General features: G+C 45.0%; 1 protein-coding gene across 1 annotated transcript in view; it reads right to left on the bottom strand.

Moving 5' to 3' along the window:
- Nucleotides 1–12087, bottom strand: part of Rab3b (RAB3B, member RAS oncogene family) — a 65190-nt gene extending 53103 nt beyond the window's left edge. The window contains exon 1 of the mRNA XM_028787310.1: nt 11983–12087. The gene's annotated coding sequence lies outside the window, so the exon portion shown is untranslated. The remainder of the gene's footprint in view (nt 1–11982) is intronic.
- Nucleotides 12088–18425: the final 6338 nt, after the last annotated feature.

Consider the following 18425-nt stretch of genomic DNA (forward strand, 5'->3'; position numbering starts at 1 on the left):
TCATCAAACTGAAAAGCTTCTGTGAGGGAAAGGACACTGTCAATAGGACAAAGCAACAACTATAGATTGGGAAAAGATCTTCACAATTGGATGAAGATAATTGGAGAGTTAATATCCAAAATATATAAAGAACTCAAGAAGTTAACCTCCAAAAAACCAAATAACCCAATCCAAAAAAAAATGGGGTACAGAGCTAAGCAGAGAATTTTCAATAGAGGAATCTTGAATGGCTGAGAAGCATTTAAGGAAATGTTCAATATACCTAGTCATCAGGGAAATGCTAGTCAAAATGACCCTGAGATTCTACCTTACACCAATCAGAATGGCTACGATCAAAAACTCAAGTGACAGCAGATGCTGGTGAGGATGTGGAGAAAGGGGAACACTTCTCCATTGCTGGTGGGATTGCAAGCTGGTACAATCACTCAGGAAATCAATCTGGTGGTGCCTCAGAAATTTAGAATAGTTCTACCTGAAGACTTAGCTATACCACTCCTGGGCATATACCCAAAAAATGTTTTACCATACCACAAGGACAAGTGTTCCACTATGTTCATAGCAGCCTTATTTATAATAGCCAGAAGTTGGAAACAACCCGATGTCCCTCAACTGAAGAATGTATACAGAAAACGTGGTTCATTTATACAATGGAATACTATTCAGCTATTAAAAAAATGAGAAGATTATAAATTTTGCAGACAAATGGATGGAACTAGAAAATATCCTGAGTGAGGTAACCCAGACCCAAAAGGACATACATGGTATGTATTCACTGATAAGTACAGAGCACTCATGATACAACTCACAGACTGTAAGAAGTTTAACATGTAGGAAGGCCCAAGTAAGGATGTTTCAATTTCACTTAGAAGGAAGAACAAAATAATCATGGGAGGCAGAGGGAGAGAGGGAGGGAGGGAGGGAGGGAGGGATGGGGGGCGGGGGGGTGTGAGGTAGGGACTAGGATGAGAAAGGGGAGCAGGAGGGGCAAAAGGAAACAGGATCAGGTATGGGGGTGGGGACAGGAAAGAAGCCCAGAGGGTCAGGAGAATGAATGGAAATATGCAGATGAGGGTGGGGGGGCAGGGGTGGGGGGAACCTCTTAAAAGTCCTAAAGACCTGGGATGTGAGAGTCTCCCAGGACTCAATGGGGATGACCTTAGCCAAAATGCCCAATGGTGGGGAGATAGAACCTGAGGAGACCACCTCCAGTAGATAGACACGGTTCCTGGTGAAGGAATGGGGTCACCAATACTCAACTCTTTAAGCTTTTCCCCTCAGTCATTTCCCCATCTACCTGTGCTATCTTTATATCAAAACGTGCCAGTGGTTTTACTGTCTGTCACAAATCCAAAGAAGTCTGTCACAAAATGTTTTCCTTTTGTCCCTTCTGCCTGAAGCCCTCTTTTCCCTCTAATGAGTATCCACTCGCCCTCCTGGTGTTACTGCCCCTGAGAATGGCAGAGCCAGGCACTCCTTATCTCATGCTCCCATCGTCCTCTGCTGGCACCTGCATCATTGAAGACTTGTTTACTGTTCCCCCCCCTTCAGAGTGAGTATCTGGAACCTAATGTATTCTGTTCCTGTGTCCCTGGCTTTAAGCTGAAATCCTAGCCTATCACAGAACTCTGAGCATATGTGAAGGATTTTTAAAAGTCACCTTGGCTGGGCGGTGGTGGCGCACGCCTTTAATCCCAGCACTTGGTAGGCAGAGGCAGGTGGATTTCTGAGTTTGTGGCCAGCCTGGTCTACAGAGTGAGTTCCAGGACAACCAGGACTACACAGAGAAACCCTGTCTCGAAAAAAACCAAAAAAAGAAAAAAAAAAGAAAAAGAAAAACAAAAGTCACCTTATCCCTCTGGCACTCAATCTCTTTATCTGGGAAATGGGAAGAACAGTTTCTGGTATTTTCTCAGAAGACTTGAGAGAGATTAAAACAAACAAACAAACAAGATTGACATGCTATTTGTCTGCTGTCTATTGCTGTGATACAATGCTGACCAAAAGCAACTTGAGGAGAAAATGATTTCTTTTGGCTTACACATCCCAATTCACAGTCCACTAAGGGAAGCTGAGGCAGAAGCTCAAGGAAGGAAGCAGAAGCCATGGAGGAACACTGCTTACTGGCTTGCTCCTTATGGCTTGCTCAGCCTGCTTTCTTACAAACCCAAGACCACCTGTCCAGGAAAGACACTGCCCACAGTAAGCTAGGCCTTCCTACATCAATCATTAACTTAAAATTTAAAATTTAAAGGCTTGCCTACAGGTCAATCTGATGGAGGCAGCTCCACAATTGAGAGTTTCTCTTCCTCAAATATGTCAATGTGACAAAAGCCATCCAGGATAGACATCTTTAAAAACTAGTAAACCTCACAGAGGTGTGAACATCCCTGATAATTTTGTCCTTTGGAATCTTGATTCTTTATCTGTTCACTCCCTCATTCATCTGTTCAGAAAATATGTACTACATATCAAGTCTAACAGCACTCTCTCCTTCCCTAGAAGGTCTGAATCTCAACCTCATAATCCAGATCTAACCATACAGTCTAATTAATACTTAGTCTTATGACTTCATTCATCTTTTTAAAAAAGTTGTTTCTCTCTCTCTCTCTCTCTGTCTCTCTCTCTGTGTGTGTGTGTGTGTCACTGTACACATGTGAAAGTCTGCGGACAGCTTGAAGTAGTTGGTTCTCTCCTTCCACCATGTGGGTTTCAGGGATTATCTTAGTCACTGTTCTGTTGCTGTGAAGAGACACCATTATTAGAGAAAGCATTTACTTGGGGGCCTGCTTACAGTTTTAGAAGCTTATAGACTCTTCTTTTAGAAGCTTAGAGACTCTGGACCTGGCATAGGCTTTTGAAACCTCAAAGTCTACTTTCAGTGACATACTTCCTCCAAAAAGGCCATACCTCCTAATCCTTCTAATCCTTTCAAATAGTGTCATTCCCTGGTGACTAAGCATTCAAATATATGAGCCTATAGGGACCATTCTTATTCAAATCCTCACAGGAATTGAACTCATGTCAGAATTTGTGGACAGCTCCTTTACCCTCTGAGCCACCTCACCAGCCCTAGTCTTTTTGTTTTTTGAGATAGATTTTCTGGCTGGGAACTTGAGGCAATTCTCTTGCCTTAGCTTTCCAAGCACTAGGATTAAAAATGTGAGTAAAACCCAGATCTTTCAGTTGAGTCTTTAGTTGCTTCTTCTGCATCTTGGAAGCCTCACGTGCCCTGCTTAGAATCCTTAAGTCTCTCTTCTTCCTGGACATGAAAAATGGGTGAGAGTAGTCAGAGAAGAGTGGAGTTATCCTATGTGAACCAATGTTCAGGTTCTTACTCTTTTTGGGAATTCCTGGGGGGGGGGGTTGTTTTGTTTCTTAATGAAAAAAGGAGAGTCAGTGGCTCAGTGGGAAACAGCACTGGATGGCATCTGATGACTTGGGTTTCATCCCTGGAAACCCACATGATGGAGGAGAGAACTGACTCCCCTGAAAGATGACCTCTGACCTCCACACACATGCTCTGGCCCACAGCTAAAAGCACAAACACACACACAATTTTAAATAAATGAATGTAAAAAGAAAGAAGGAGCGAGCCTAGCGGATCTGGCTCCATGAACCTCCTGGGTGGACTCTAAGGACGAGAAGCTGGTGAAGGTGAAAAGATAAAGCTCTCTTAAAGATCAGATGCATATGTAAGGCTGTGACCAACCCTTTAACAAAACTTCTTCCATAATATCACTGCTGGCCTCCTGTGGGCTCTGTGCTCCTAGCTCTTAGCTCCCAGCTCTCAAGTCTTTATCCAAGATTCATCTTTGACTCAATCTGGAGACGGCTCCCTAGGAGAGTGTGGAACATCTCCTGAACAGCATTTACATGGAAGAAGACAGTGAGGTTGGAAGAGACAGATGGGCACCACTGGATACTTAAAGTGTCTCATAAACCTTCACTTTTAGTTTACACATCCTACTTCAAGAACTGGTGATTCGCCAGCCAGTGGTGGCACACACCTTTAATCCCAGCAATTGGGAGGCAGTGGCAGGCAGATTTCTGAGTTCAAGGCCAGCCTGGTCTACAGAGTGAGTTCCAGGACAGCCAGACAGCCAGGGCTACACAGAGAAACCCTGTCTCGAAAAACCAAAAAAAAAAAAAAAAAAAAAAAAACCTGGTGATTCAAACCAAAGCAATGACTCAGGGGTTAAGAGTGCTTGTGCAAATATGAGACATGAGTTTGGATCCCAGCACCCATATAACAAGCTGGACATGGTCTCACGCATGCCTATAACCCTGACACTACAGTAATGGAGGCAGGATTGCTAGGACTAGCTGCTTGCCAGTCTAGACAAAAAAAAAAAAAAAAAAAAGAAAAAAAAAAGAACATGAAAGCAAGCTCCAGGTTCAGTGAGATACACTAGCTCAAAGGGATAAGGTTAGGAGTGGTAGAGAAGGATGTTTGATGTTCTTCTCTTTCCTGGCCTTTGTGCACACTTACCTGTGCTTATCACACACACACACACACACACACACACACACACACACACATATATATATATATACATAAATAAAAATAAAGCTGTTTTTAAAGTACTCAGCTTTTAAAGTACATTCAAAAAGCACTGATACTTTATAATTCTTCATAAATACTATTTCAATGACATTTATAGCTCTATCCCAACCTGTGTTATCTGACCAATCTTTTAATGTTATCTTTCTTGTTTGGGTGTTGTTGTTGTTGCTGCTGCTGCTGCTGTTGGGATGGTTTTTGTGCATTTTTCTGAGACAGGATCCCTGTCCTTGTTTTTTTTAAGACAGATAGTTCTGGCTGGCCTGGCACTCATACAGAGAGCCACACGCCTCACTTCCAAGTGCTGGGATGACAGGCATATTGCCACCACATGGACTAACTTTGTTTTAAAAGCTGTTATTTTAGTCTTTTTAAAACTAAGTTTCACTTATTTATTTACTGTGTGTGTGTGTGTTTGGGTGCACATAGACCAAGGCGTGCATGAGGAGGTCTGAGGGCAGTGCTCAGGAATCAGTCCCTCCTTCCGCTATGTGGACTCCTGGCTGTTAGGCTTAGTTCACCTGCTGAGTCAGCTCACCAGCTCTTTTGTCTACTGTACAACCGTGCAGTGGACATTTTCCACATAAACTTTCATTCATTTTATTCATTTTCCTAATTAGTTCCCTGGTGATGGAGTCTGAGAAATAAAATCTCTGATCAGAGAGCAACTTTACTAAGGCATAGATTTGATTCTTAACTCAATTTCAGGCCCTTTATCATATTTTATCTTTTAGGTGAATCTGAAAAAGAAAGTTAGGTGGATGGGAATCATTATCCCATTTAAATTAAGGGATTTGGAAAGCCTCAAAGCTAACAGCAAAGACAAGATGTAGTGCCCTACATCTTTTTTTTTTTTTTTTTTTTTTAATCATTTTATTACATGAGTACATTGTAGCTGTTTTCAGACATACCAGAAGAGGGCATCAAATCCCATTACAGATGGTTGTGAGCCACCATGTGGTTGCTGGGAATTGAACTCAGGACCTCTGGAAGAGCAGTCAGTGCTCTTAACCACTGAGCCATCTCTCCAGCCCCAGTGCCCTACATCTTAAACCTCCCCTAGGGGAGGTTTAAACCTGCTGCTCTAGCCATCAGCTGAATTCCTGAACAAGTCATATAAATTCTGTAAGCCATAGTATTTACCCTGAAATAGGGAAATATCACCTACTTCATAGAGCCATGGCACAAATAGAATCAGCAGACTATATATAAACAATCTGGTGCTGATTTTTGGTTTGTGGAAGCTATGCAGTATTTATTAATATTTTATTGACCCCTTTAATTCCCCCACCCCTGGTTTTGCAAGACAGCATATTTCTGTGTAGCCCTGGCTGTCCTGGAACTCACTATGTAGATCAGGCTGGCCTCACACTCACAGAGATCTGCCTGCCTCTGGCCTCCAGAGTGCTGAGATTAAAGGCATGCACCACCATGCCTGGATTTCAATTCACTTCTGCGGTCAACTTTTTTTCAACTGTCTTCCCAGTCACTTGGGCTCTAGTATTTGGCCTGTTCTACAATGAGCTGGCTGTCTCCCCCTCTGAATTCAGGGCAGCTCTAGCCATCTCTCACTTGCCAACTTTGATAGTGAGTCTTTAGGGAATGTACTTCTTGCAATAAACATTTATCAGACTACCAATGAAAATTTCTATTACTTCTTCCAATTATATATCCAGTTTAATGCTCTTGAAACATTTTTAAATTATTATTTTTGCGTAGGTGTGTGAATCTGCTTAAATTTATGTTCACTATGTGGGTCCAGGAGTTCTTGAAGGCTAGAAGAAGGTGTTGGGTTCCCTAGAACTGAAGTTACAAGTAGTTCTGAGCCACCCAGTGTGGGTACCAGAACCAAACCCAGGTCATCTGCAAGGGCTGTAGGTGCTTTTAACCTCTGAGCTATCTCTCCAACCCACACCTTTTCGGGAATGGGGATAGGGGTAGGATACCGCTTTGGAACTCACTATATACCTGGTCTTGAACTCATGACACTTCTGCCTCAGCCTCTCAAAGACTCAAATTACAGATGTGTCCCACATGTCCAACAGTTTTATATTCTTCAGTTGCTAGGATTAAAGGGTAATCCTTTGAAGCTGGGTTTGTTGGTACAGGACTGTAATATTAGCATTTAGGAAGTAGAGGCAGGAGGATCAGGAATTCAATGTGATCTTCAGCTTTATATCAAGTTTGAAGCCAACTTAGGCTACAGAGGACCTTGTAAATAAATAAATAAATAAATAAATAGTTTTCTTCTTCTTTTTTTTTTTTTTTGGTTTTTCGAGACAAGAGTTTCTCTGTGTAGCCCTGGCTGTCTTGGAACTCACTCTGTAGACCAGGCTGGCCTTGAACTCAGAAATCTGCCTGCCTCTGCCTCCCAAGTGCTGGGATTAAAGGCGTGCACCACCACTGCCCGGCAATAAATAGTTTTTAAAGGTGGAGCTTGGGGCTTCTTTTTACTATAACAGGAAGCCTGGCTACTGGTCCCAGTTTCATACACACACACATACACACACACACACACACACACACACACATATGTTCAAATAGAACCCACAGGAAGCATGCCTGCCTTTAGTTATGCTAAAGCTGGGGAGTGGGGAGTAATGGGAAGAACACAAGTTTCATTTCATTTTTTAAAGATTTATTTTTGCATTTTGTGTGTATGGGTGTTTTGCTCGCATGTGTATCTGTGTACTACCTGTGTATGGTGTCTACAGAGAGGCCAGAAGAGGGCGTTGGATCCTCTGGAAATGGAGTTACAGGTGGATGTGAGCCACCTGTGGGTGCTGGGAATCAAACCCAGGTCCCCTGCAAGAGCAGCAAGTGCTTAACTCCTGAAGAATTTACATTTTAAATGCTGACCTCATTTAAATATCTGATCTGCCTGCTCCCTTATTTGACAGGTAAGAAACATGGAGGCTCCATAAAAAACAGTGATTTGTCCCAGATCACACGACAAGCCAGTTGGTGACCAGGATGTCTGTTACCTCATGCTTCCCAGATTTGGCTGGGCCTAGGAAAAATAAAACAGTAACAAGTTTCAGGTAAGCCAAACAGTGTTCCCAGGATGGAGTGTCAGGTTGCCCGCCACACAGCGTTTGCCACACTGTACTGTCAAATCTGCTTATCTGGACACAGTACAGCTATCCCAGAGGGCTGTGTGAGAACAGAGAGAGACAGAGAGCAGAGTGGAAATGTTCAGATGGAAGCCCCTGAGGGCATCTCCTCAGGAGGTGGCAGGAGAGACACAGACATCTGGTGGAGAAGCAGAAAGCATCTCAGCAGGCAGCCGCCCGAGGCAGCTCTGAGCAGACAGGTCACTGCACAGTGCTGCGCACAGAACTGCAGTTGTGCGATAAGCATCCATCAAACCGCCCCTCTCTTGTGTGACAGTTGCATAAAATAACGCAGAGTAGCTCACTGTCTCCGTGACAAGCAATACAGATGAAGGCCCAGGAATCATCTGGGAAGCCATTCTTGGTCCCAGACTTGGGGGTGGGTGGGGAGGTCTTGGCTGTGGGAGCTCCTCAAAGGGCTGTTGTGAAAAACAAATAACCCTTTCAGTCCCGAGGGCAGCAAGAAATATGCACTTAAGGAAGAAGCTGATGTCAGTGAAGTGTGGAAAGAGCCCTGAAGTTCAGCAGGAAGACATCAACTCTGTGAATATAGTGGAGAGGGGATGGACGTGCTCTTTTGATGGAGTCAGAAGACTGGCCATGGATTAAGTCTGAGAGGCTTGGGTTGAGCCCAGCTCTCTCAACAATTAATTATGCAACTATAGGCAACTCATACACTTAGCCTCAGTTTTCTCTCTACAAAATGATTGAATCGAATGGGTCCCTGGAACAGCTGTTATGACATTAAAGTCAGTATGTAAACAAATGCTTTATGGGATCTGGGGATGTGCTCTGTCCATAAAATGCTTGCCTCATAAGCACACAGAACTGAGTTCAATACCCGAATCCAAGTAAAAATGTTGGACATGGCAACATGTACCTGTAACCTCAACATGGGGTAGGCAGAGACAGGAAGATTCTGCAGGGCCTGCTGGCCTGCCAGTCTAGCTTTAAAAACCTCTTAATTAAAAAAAAAATATATGTGTTTGGTGTATATGTGTGTAAGTGCACGTGTGTTAATGTGCTCATGTGGATGAGGTCAGAAGACCACTTACTGGAGTTGGTTCTCTCCTTTCACCAGGTCCCAGGGATTGAACTCAGGCCATCAGGCTTAGCAGCAGTCACCTTTACCCTCTGAGCCATCTTGTTATACATATATATACACATACATATTTTTTCCAAGCTTCATTATTTTTCTATCAAGACATCTTAAGTGATGGAAATAGTTTGGGGTTTTAAATCGAAGAAATTAGATTCAGTTTCCTGTTCTACCATGTATTTATTACATAGATAAGGAAACTTACATGGCTAACATAGTTTTTCTCCTTCATAAAATAAACTTTGTTGGGAAGATTGTAGGTAATGTGGATGATGTACCTAACATAGCACATGGAACTTAGAAGACACTCCATGAATGTACCTCTCTGTCCTCCTTGGGAAACATTCATTAGTGGAGTAAGAAGTGAGGCAGAGGCCATGAAGACGGCTCAGAAAGGAACACCTAGAAGGAAGGGACTGACTCCTCCAACTTGTCTTCTGACCTCCATGCCTGTGCTGTGGCACACTCACTGCCCACTACACATTTAATGGACACACACACACACACGCACACACACGCACACACACATTTTTACAATGTAAAACACTTTTAAAGGAAGTTGGATGTATGTGTGGATCTTGTTCTAGTGTGTGCATCCTTCCCCCAAATCACACTTTTACAATTGACTCTTTCTTTAGGCCATTCCTGGCGACCAACCTAACTGCACCAAGCCTGCCCAGCCTCCTCGACCTCCCAGGACTCTCACAGCCACCATCACTCTCACAACAGGTACCATAGAGTGAGCACTCGCTAAATGTCAAGCATTTTGCTAGTTGCTTCGGAGACATTCTACCTTCCACACAACCAAGACTCGATCCATGCTGGTTTCGTTCCTTCTGATTGGAAGCCGGGAGTCAAGGATGCCATGACACAGCCACACCGGCACAGCCACAGTGGCTTCTCTGGAACCATGCTCTGCAGTTTACAAGACTCTTGTCAACCCACATCATTCTCCTTGATTCTGGCAACCACCATGCAGTTTCCCATTCAACCCACAGCCTCTGGCACCTACAGCTCGGACAGGTGCTCTGTGGACTCCGTAGAGATGGAGCAGGGACCTCGGGAGCTCATTCTCAGTTACTCATGTTTCCTTTTGTATTGCAATCCTTCGCCTTTTCCCGTGCTATGTCTTCTAACAGGAGCATGTTTTACTCCACTGATAGCATGATAATCTTTCATGTCCAAGAGACTTCACTACCCCATCTGCCTTCCTCAAATCCCTCTGCTCCCAACACACTATGGATTCCGACTCCCACAAGAGGCCTTTACTGACTTTCATGGGCTTCCTCTGTTGGTTTTTTTTTTTTAATTTATTTTTATTTCATGTGGTGTGTATGCTTGTGTGTATGTGAGTGTGTGTGTGTGTGTGTGTGGTTTGTATGCATGTGTGTGGTGTGTGTGGTGTATATGCATGTGTGTGTGGTGTGTGTATGGTGTGTATGCATGTGTGTGTGTGTATATGGTGTGTATGCATGTGTGTGGTATGTGTATGTGTGTGTATGTGTATATATACATGTGTGTATGTGTGGTATGTATGCATGTGTGTGGTATGTGGTGTATATGCGTGTCTGGTGTGTATGTGGTGTGTGGTGTGTGTGGTGTATGCACAGAGGCACTTTTACCCCATGTGCATGTGTGCAACTGCACATGCAGAGGCTGAGGGAGGGTACTGGTTATCTTCCTCTTTTGCTCTCTTTCTTATTTTTTTATTCTTTTAGATTTAGTTAATTTTTAATGTGTATGAATGTCTTGCCTACATTTCCGTATGTGCATACACCATGTTAGTGCCTGGTGCCTGTAAAGGTTAGAAGAGGGTGTCAGATTTCCCTGGAACTGCAGGTAGGATGGTTGTGAGCCACTTGCTGTTTCTGAGAACTGAACCCTTGTCTTCTACAAGAGCAACAAGTGCTCCTAACTGACGAGCCATCTCTCCGGTCTCTTTATTTTTTGAGACTGTCACGTTTCAAGCTCCAGGGGTTTACCCTGTCTCTGTCCCTACAGCTAGAGCTACAGGCACAGAGATGATGCCAAGCTCTTACATCTGAGGATTTGAATTTAGGTCCTCAAACCTGCAAAGCAAATGCACTCCTCTTCTGTTCCAGGATGCAGAAGGGGTGTGCTCTATCTTCTTGCATGAGGGTATATATACACACACACACACACATTTTGTTTACAGTCTATGGCTTTTCATGTGGAAGATGGGATGGAGAAACCCACTTCCACTCCACACCTCTTTTGGCTTCTAGAGGCTGTCATCCTGCCCTCTCAAAGTCTCTTCCACGCTTGACTCCAAGATAGAATCGCATGTGGATGATTTTTTTTCTGTTCACTATTCTCTTCTTGCCCATGGCTCCAGTTGGCATTGTAGTCTGGTCCAGTGTCTGCTGTCCTCATGCTGTGAGGAGCCAAGACGCGGCTAGTGCCAAGGCTGTGCTCAACCCTTATAACGTTTTTCACCTCGCACCCATCATCCCTGCAATCTCACTCTCCAAGTTCCCTCAAGGTTTCTCTGCCTCCAGCTGCAAGACCCTGCTCCATTCCAGCGCCATCTCCTCCATCCTGACCAGAACTTAGGTGTCCCTCCACCATAAGCAGGGTCAAGACCCTCTCCCCTACCTAGTTCCCGCCCCTCCCTCTGCTGGCGGAGTAGACCCAGCTGGCTCCTCACATTTCCCTTCTTCCAAGCTCATCCCCTCCAGGCCCCACCCCTATGTCTCCATCCACCGAGACCCCCTCACGGGTACCATTGGGGCTGGGTTCTGCACCCTTTCACTCCCAGCTAACCACACTCACGTCCCGGAAGTCCTGATCCTCAACCCCACCAGATACCCGATCCTGCCCTGCGCCCCTTCCTTTCAGCCCTTGCTCTTCTGCTCAAAGCCCCTCTAGACCACCCTAGCCCCCCGCCTTCACGCCCCCTTTCGCCTGCCTCCCCTCCATCCTTTCAGCATCTCTCCGCTGCCCTAAGATGTACCCAGCCACCCCTCACTACCTGCAGTAGCTGCTCATCTGCCCCCAGCCCCAATGGTCGCTGCTTCTGGGCGGACCTGGGAATCCCAGGGTGCAGAGTGCGAGCCAGCACTCCTGCTCTGCCGCGGTGCGGGTCCCTGGCGGCCTCCCGCAGCCCCTCTCTGAGTCCCCTAGGCTGCCTAGTCCTCGGTCCCCTGCTCCCGGGCAGTGTGGAGCCGGGTCGGGGCCGCGCCCCTTACCTCAGATAAGAGCTGGCTCACGGACAGTGCAGCCGGACTGTTGCACCTGGCGGTAGTGGGCGAGAGGCAAGCGGGGCGGGTCTGGTTCCCACCTCGGCTACAGAGGGCTGAGGCTCTGGCTGAAGATGGGTTGGGTTCCCGCTGGGTCCAGGCCCCGCCCCTGGGCGGAACCCATGTAAGATCCGCCCCGTCCCTCCGTTCCTGGCAGGTGTAGGGAATTCACAATTTCTTGGGAGCTCCAGACGGTATATATCAGGGTGACTATTATAATCTGCCCACACTCTATAGTCTGCACCTACAGGGTGCTCAGAGGGCTTTAATGATAATGTAGATGATGATGGCGTCAAGTTTTGTTATTTCCAAATGCTTTACTCCATTCTCATAAACTCTCAAGGAGGGAGCACAGCCTGTCTACAAGTGGAAATTGAGCTAGGAAGCTGGGTATCACCCTCTGCCCCGCACCCCACCCCTTCATGGGCCATGTCCTTTGAGACTGGTAATCCCATTTGAACAAATCCAACCCTTCCTCTCACTTTCCTTTTCTCTGCATAAAGTATCTTGGTTCAGGACTCATGGCTTCTGGCCTGGACTAATGCAAGAATCCTAATTCCTGCCTCTCTTTCCAGCCTCTATACCAGTGGTCTGATTAACCTTTTGAAATGCCCTCGACCTTGTTAAAATAGCCCTTGCTGCTTCCCCAGTACCAGCAGTAGCATGGAGGCTGCGAACTGGCGTTATAAATGTTCTTGTCTGAGCCTTAGCAGGTTTGAGATCTTCTTGGAGTGGTAGATTTAGGAGGTAAAGCACCCTCGCCTTCAAATCCTTATATGGATTTCACTTTCCATTGTCCCGAGGTCACTGGGCTGACAGTTTGTGTCTGGAGTTATTATTCTTTTATTTTCTTTCTTTCTTTTAATGATTTATTTTTATTTCATGTGCATTGGTATTTTGCCTGCATATATGTCTGTGCGAGGGTGTAGGATCCCTGGAACTAGAGTTACAGACAATTGTGAGCTGTCAGTTGAGTGCTGGGAATTGAACCCAGGTCCTCCGAAAGACCAGTCAGTGTTCTTGTCCACTGAGCCATGTCTCCAGCTCTTCCTTATTCTCTTCAATAGTCTTCCCCACCCCAGATCATAGAAAGATGAGTCAGATAACAACGCCAGATTTTTTTTCTCAGTTCCAGTATGGCTTGTCTAAGATGTTCTTTCCAGCCTCTCTGCCTCTGCATCAGAGTCCTAATCCTTACAATGGTTGTTAGAGCTGCTTACCAGCCCTTTTAGTCAGGTTCCCGCTGCCCATTTGGCTTCCAGCCTCGCCCCCATGCTCCCTCTAGAACCCTGGTTCTACTCCCTTGCATCGTTGGAATACTCAGGTTACCTCTTTATCTTTACTAAAACCTTACCTTCCCCCGTGACACTGCCTCCATGGCACAAAGACACATGCCTTTCTGAAGAAAGGCTCTTCATTTTCTTAACCTCCACGTTATCATAACACCAGGGGTGGGCGGCATTGCCAGGCCCACCCACATACAAAGATTTGCTCTCCTTTGCCCACCAACCGTATCATTCTCTATGGCTCGGAATCACTGAGGATCTCAGCCCCTGGAGTACCATCTCTCTCACCAGCTGCTGCCCCGCCATCCTTCTGGTGACAGCAGTTATATATGGGGTCTCCTGACCTGTATCCCTTTGCCTCTGCACCGCACGACCCTGTCGTAACACCTACAGCCACTCCTGATCCTCCTACTCACCTAGAACTTCTGGTCATAAGACCAAACACCCCTATGCCAAACTCGCTCCCATAAGGCCTAGTTCCCTTTCCTCATTTCAAATTGGGCAAGATGGATAAACGAATAGCACATTCTTCACAGGAACAATGAGATAACATATAAAACAACCCTTTCAAAGTTGGGAAACAATACAAGAACAGATGGTGTTGCTTTCATGTAGCCTCAGGTCTGATTGCTTTCTCCTTCTCTCTCCCCTGAAAGGCCATGCAATATAGGAGAAGGAGCACAGGCTTAGACCCACACAGATGAGGGTTTTTTTTTTTTTTTTTAATCCTTGTTCTGCCTCTTGCTGGCTGAATGATCATAGGTCTGTTACCTCATTTTTCTAACACATGCACCCGTTTCTTATCTTAAGGAAAATCAATAACAAAAACTGTCTTGCTGTTGTTGTGAAGATCAAATGAGAAAATGATACTGGACAGTACTTGATAGAATGCCAGGCACACAGCAGGCACTCAATAAATATGAAATACTGTGGTTATTATAACAGAAAAAAATGCCATTTTTTATCCACAACTGCCTTCTTAGAAGCATGAATCCTAGTGCACAGAAGAACCTTTTCTTTGATACTGGGCCTTGATGAAGTTTGGGAAATTGGCTGATCGAACTGCTTTGTTTTAAAAAAAAAAAAAAAAAGAGGAAAGAGGAGTTTGGAATTCACTCAGCAAATTAAGCAGAGGTAGTAATAGAGAAGGGAGAGGACAAAGATAGTGATGAGTAACGAAGTTAGTGGAGTGGCTCAGTGGGTAAAGCACTTGCCCCATGAGCCTGAGGACCTACGTTCAAATCCCAGAACCCATGAAAGGCCAGACACAGTTGGACCAGCCTGTGATCCTAGCGCTTTTACATTGAGATAGGAGGTGGAGACAAGAGAATTCCTGGCATATACAGCCTCAAACAATGCCTGTATCGAAGCAGGGTAGAAGGTGAGGGCTGATGTCTGAGGTTGTCCTCCTGACTTCCATGTGTGTGCCTGCACACACACACACACACACACACACTTTTTAAAGTCAGTGCAAGAGAGCCAGAAGAAGCCTCCCGCTATTCCACCTGCTAGGAAGGTAAACAAGTGTACAAATACTGAAACAGCCGAAGGGAAATATGTAGATTGCTGTGTACAGGATGTGACCCCTCCAGTGACCCTGAAGGCTTTAGGAAAGACTGTCAGACCCAGGTCTGCTTTCTGGAGAGGGGGAGGGACGTGAGGACGCTTGAGTGTGGAAGTAGAGCAATGTTTCAGCTTGTCCTGATTGAGAGAAAGAGACCTGAGGAGGAGAGAATAATAAAAAGCTCACAGAACTCACAGAAAACATGTGGGAATGTTTGAAATGACAAGATTTATGAAATGTGAACATTTTTAAGCCCATTGCATTTAGATCTTAGAGGAACAAAAAGATGATCCTGGCATTCGGGTTTTGGCACTTCTGTGCCTCCACTTCCTGGACCTTATGTCCCTTTTCACTGGTGCTTGACCAACACCGAGAAGAACACACTAAATCAAATGATTTTAGATGGTCATTGTTCAGATCCAAACGCCCAAGTAAGAATGGGAAGAAAGATAAAATTCTGCCTTTTGCCTTGAATCAAATTGGCTATCAACTATAATGACAAAAATATATTCATTTTCCATATAGCCACACAAGGTACTTTTTGCACCCTTTTTTAAAGGATACATTTTTTTTTTCTCAACTTAGTGTACAGGTGAGCCTACACCACAATCCACTCCCAGGGAGTCAACTTGCTTTCATACACAAGAAAAAGCTTAGATCACACAGTTGGCAAATGGAAGAGGCAGGTATCAGGTCTTCCAGTCTGTCCAGGTTCAGGACATTTTCTATTAGGCTCATTGTGGTTATTCAGTGGATACCATCCACATTAAGATTTCTACAAATAAAACTGCCTTAAATCTCTTCTAATTGTTAGGGTAGAGAAATCGGTGCTCCAGGGTCTTAGTTTTTACACAAGACATAAAATTGATGCTTTGCATAAAATTAAAGCCACTGGTTAGAGTAGATAGTAGCATAAGTACATGCCATTTGGAATGATCACAGAAGTTACTCCAGTCATAATGAACTGCTCCCTAATTTCAATTGCTTGGAACAGTGATCATTTATTATTTATCACAGTTCTGTGGATGGCTGAGTGGCCCCTTCCCTGGTGTCATCTGTGCTGTCTTGTAAGATGCATTCCGTTGGAATGTCTGGCTACCAGTGCTGTCTGAGGACTGGGTACCACAGTTCTTCTCCAAGTGGCTTCATTCTTCATTTGTCTAGACTACTGATATATGATAGACTACTGGTATACTCCTACCACAGTGGCATCCCAAGAGGGTAAAAGTAGAAGACATATCCTACAGTTAAGTCTCTGAAATCTTATTCGCATTTGCATCTATGAGCTAAACAAAGCCCCACACTCAGCCAGATTCAAGAGAATGGAGGAATAAACCCTACCATGACTAGGGTGGAGTCTAAGTCACAGCACATACATGAAAGACTGATGGCCTTTACTGCTCTGCATCAGAAGTGGAAACAGATCTGGGTAACCACACAAATGATGAGGCTCTCCAGTGCCACCTCTTGTGTTCATTGTTCTGCCTTTCCCTCTGCATTTCAGTTTCTCAATTTGCAAAATGAATGACCATGGAGGTCCCTTCTCCCCACCTGCATCTCCTTATGAAGTGAACCTGGCTGAAATGCACAGCAAAAGTCCTGCCCCATGGCCAAAACACAGCACTGCCATCAGGGCTGGAATGTGAGACACATGCAGAAAACATTTACCATATAGATATGCAAGTGACCAGAACCCAGCAAATGCCTGAGGCTCCTCCCTCCTGCCTGCTAGCCCTTCACTTGTGCTGGGTCATTCTCTCTCTCTCAGGAATGCTTCATGCCACCCCTTCCTTCCAATTCTGTGGCTCAGGCTTCCTTACGGTTCTACTCCCAGCCGGGTCATCAGTATTGTCCCTACCACACTCCACCACATGGCAGCATGACTTCTTCCTAAGTCCATTTTACAAAGGCCACTGCCAGCCTCCAAATCACGCCTCTTTAACATGAACATGTGGCTTCTACCCTTTACCTTCCTTCTGGGCCATAAAATCCTCATGCCTCGGCCTGTACCCGTATTAAACTGTTCAGAATGTGTTGATTATGACCTGCTCCATAACGTCTTCATGAGTTTGCATTTTTTTCCTCTCCCCGGGATATCATTCACTTGGTGAAAATATCTCCTGAGCCTCTTGATATAGTTTTAATCTGAACTATTTCTCATAGATTGATATGGTAAAGGTGTGGTTCCCACAGTGATGCTATTGGGGGGCAGTGGACTGACTGTCTTAGTTAGGGTTTCTATTGCTGTGATAAACACCCTGACCAAAAGCAAGTTGGGGAGGAAAGGGTTCATTTCGTTTATACTTCTGCATCACAGTCCATCACCAAAGGAAGTTTGGGCAGGAACTGTAACAGAAGCCATGGACAGATGCTGTTTCTTATTCAAGCCCAGGATGATCGGCCCGGGGGGGGGGGGAAGGGGGGAACCACCTACAGTGGGGTGGGGCCTTCCTACATCAATCATTAATCAAGAAAATGCCTGACAGACCTTTCTATAGGCCAGTCTTATAGAGGCATTTTCTCAGTTGAGATTCCTGCTTCCAAAATTACTCTAGCTTGTGTCAAGTAGTGGGAAGTCTTAAGATCATTAGGCCGCCTTCTAATGGGGAGAATGAGGCTCTGGTCTTTCCTCTCTCTTTTGTGTTCTGGTCATGGGCTAAGCAATTTTAGTCTGTTACATACTGTGACCACAGGACCAATCTACCATGGACTTGACTTGCAAAACTGTGGGCCAAAATAAACCTTTTATCATTGTAAGTTGCTGGCCTTGTTTTGATATCGTCATGGAAAGTTCACTAATACACACTTACTATGTGTGGAGATAAGTAACACATGGTTCCTGACCAGAAGGAGTTCAGTGTCTGCTGCAGAAGAATAGAAGGGGCTAAGATACACTAACCTGCCCTCCACAAAAGCCAAGGCCTTGCTACTGCCTGACATAGCACCTCCTAGATCATCCATAGAAGGACTGAGGATTATCTGCTGAATAAACATATGTATAAATATGTACAAGGAGTTTCACATCTGGCTTCCACACTAAGCCTCTGAAGAGAAGAATGAACCATAGCATCTTAGATTTGCATAAGCACTAACTAGTTCATGGTCCCTGGGAGGAAGGAGAGCAAGACTTAAACCAGCCTTATTAATATATATGATGGTTAGTGTTCATTGTTAACTTGACAAAATCTAGAATCACCTGGGAGATGGGACTTTGGGCATGTCTGGGGAGATGACAGTAATTAACCTTTAGTAAGGTTAATTGAAGAGAAAGACCTAGCCGTGGTGGGAGGCGCCATTTCCCAGGGATGGGGTGCTACAATACGCCATGGTGGGTGGCATCATTTCCCAGGGATGGTGGTTAAATACACATGGAGTAGGCAAGCTGAGCCCAAGCAGTTAACAATCTCTAGGTTTCAACTATGCATGCAATGTGAGCAGCTGCTCTAAGCTCCTGTTGCGTTGACTTCCCCGCCATACTGTTCCTTGGACTTAGAGCCAAGAAAAATCCGAGCTCCCTTAGGTTGCTCCTGTCAGGGTACTTT

The sequence above is a fragment of the Grammomys surdaster genome, unplaced genomic scaffold, assembly GCF_004785775.1.
Source record: "Grammomys surdaster isolate TR1022 unplaced genomic scaffold, NIH_TR_1.0 100, whole genome shotgun sequence".
NCBI classification, from domain to species: domain Eukaryota; kingdom Metazoa; phylum Chordata; class Mammalia; order Rodentia; family Muridae; genus Grammomys; species Grammomys surdaster.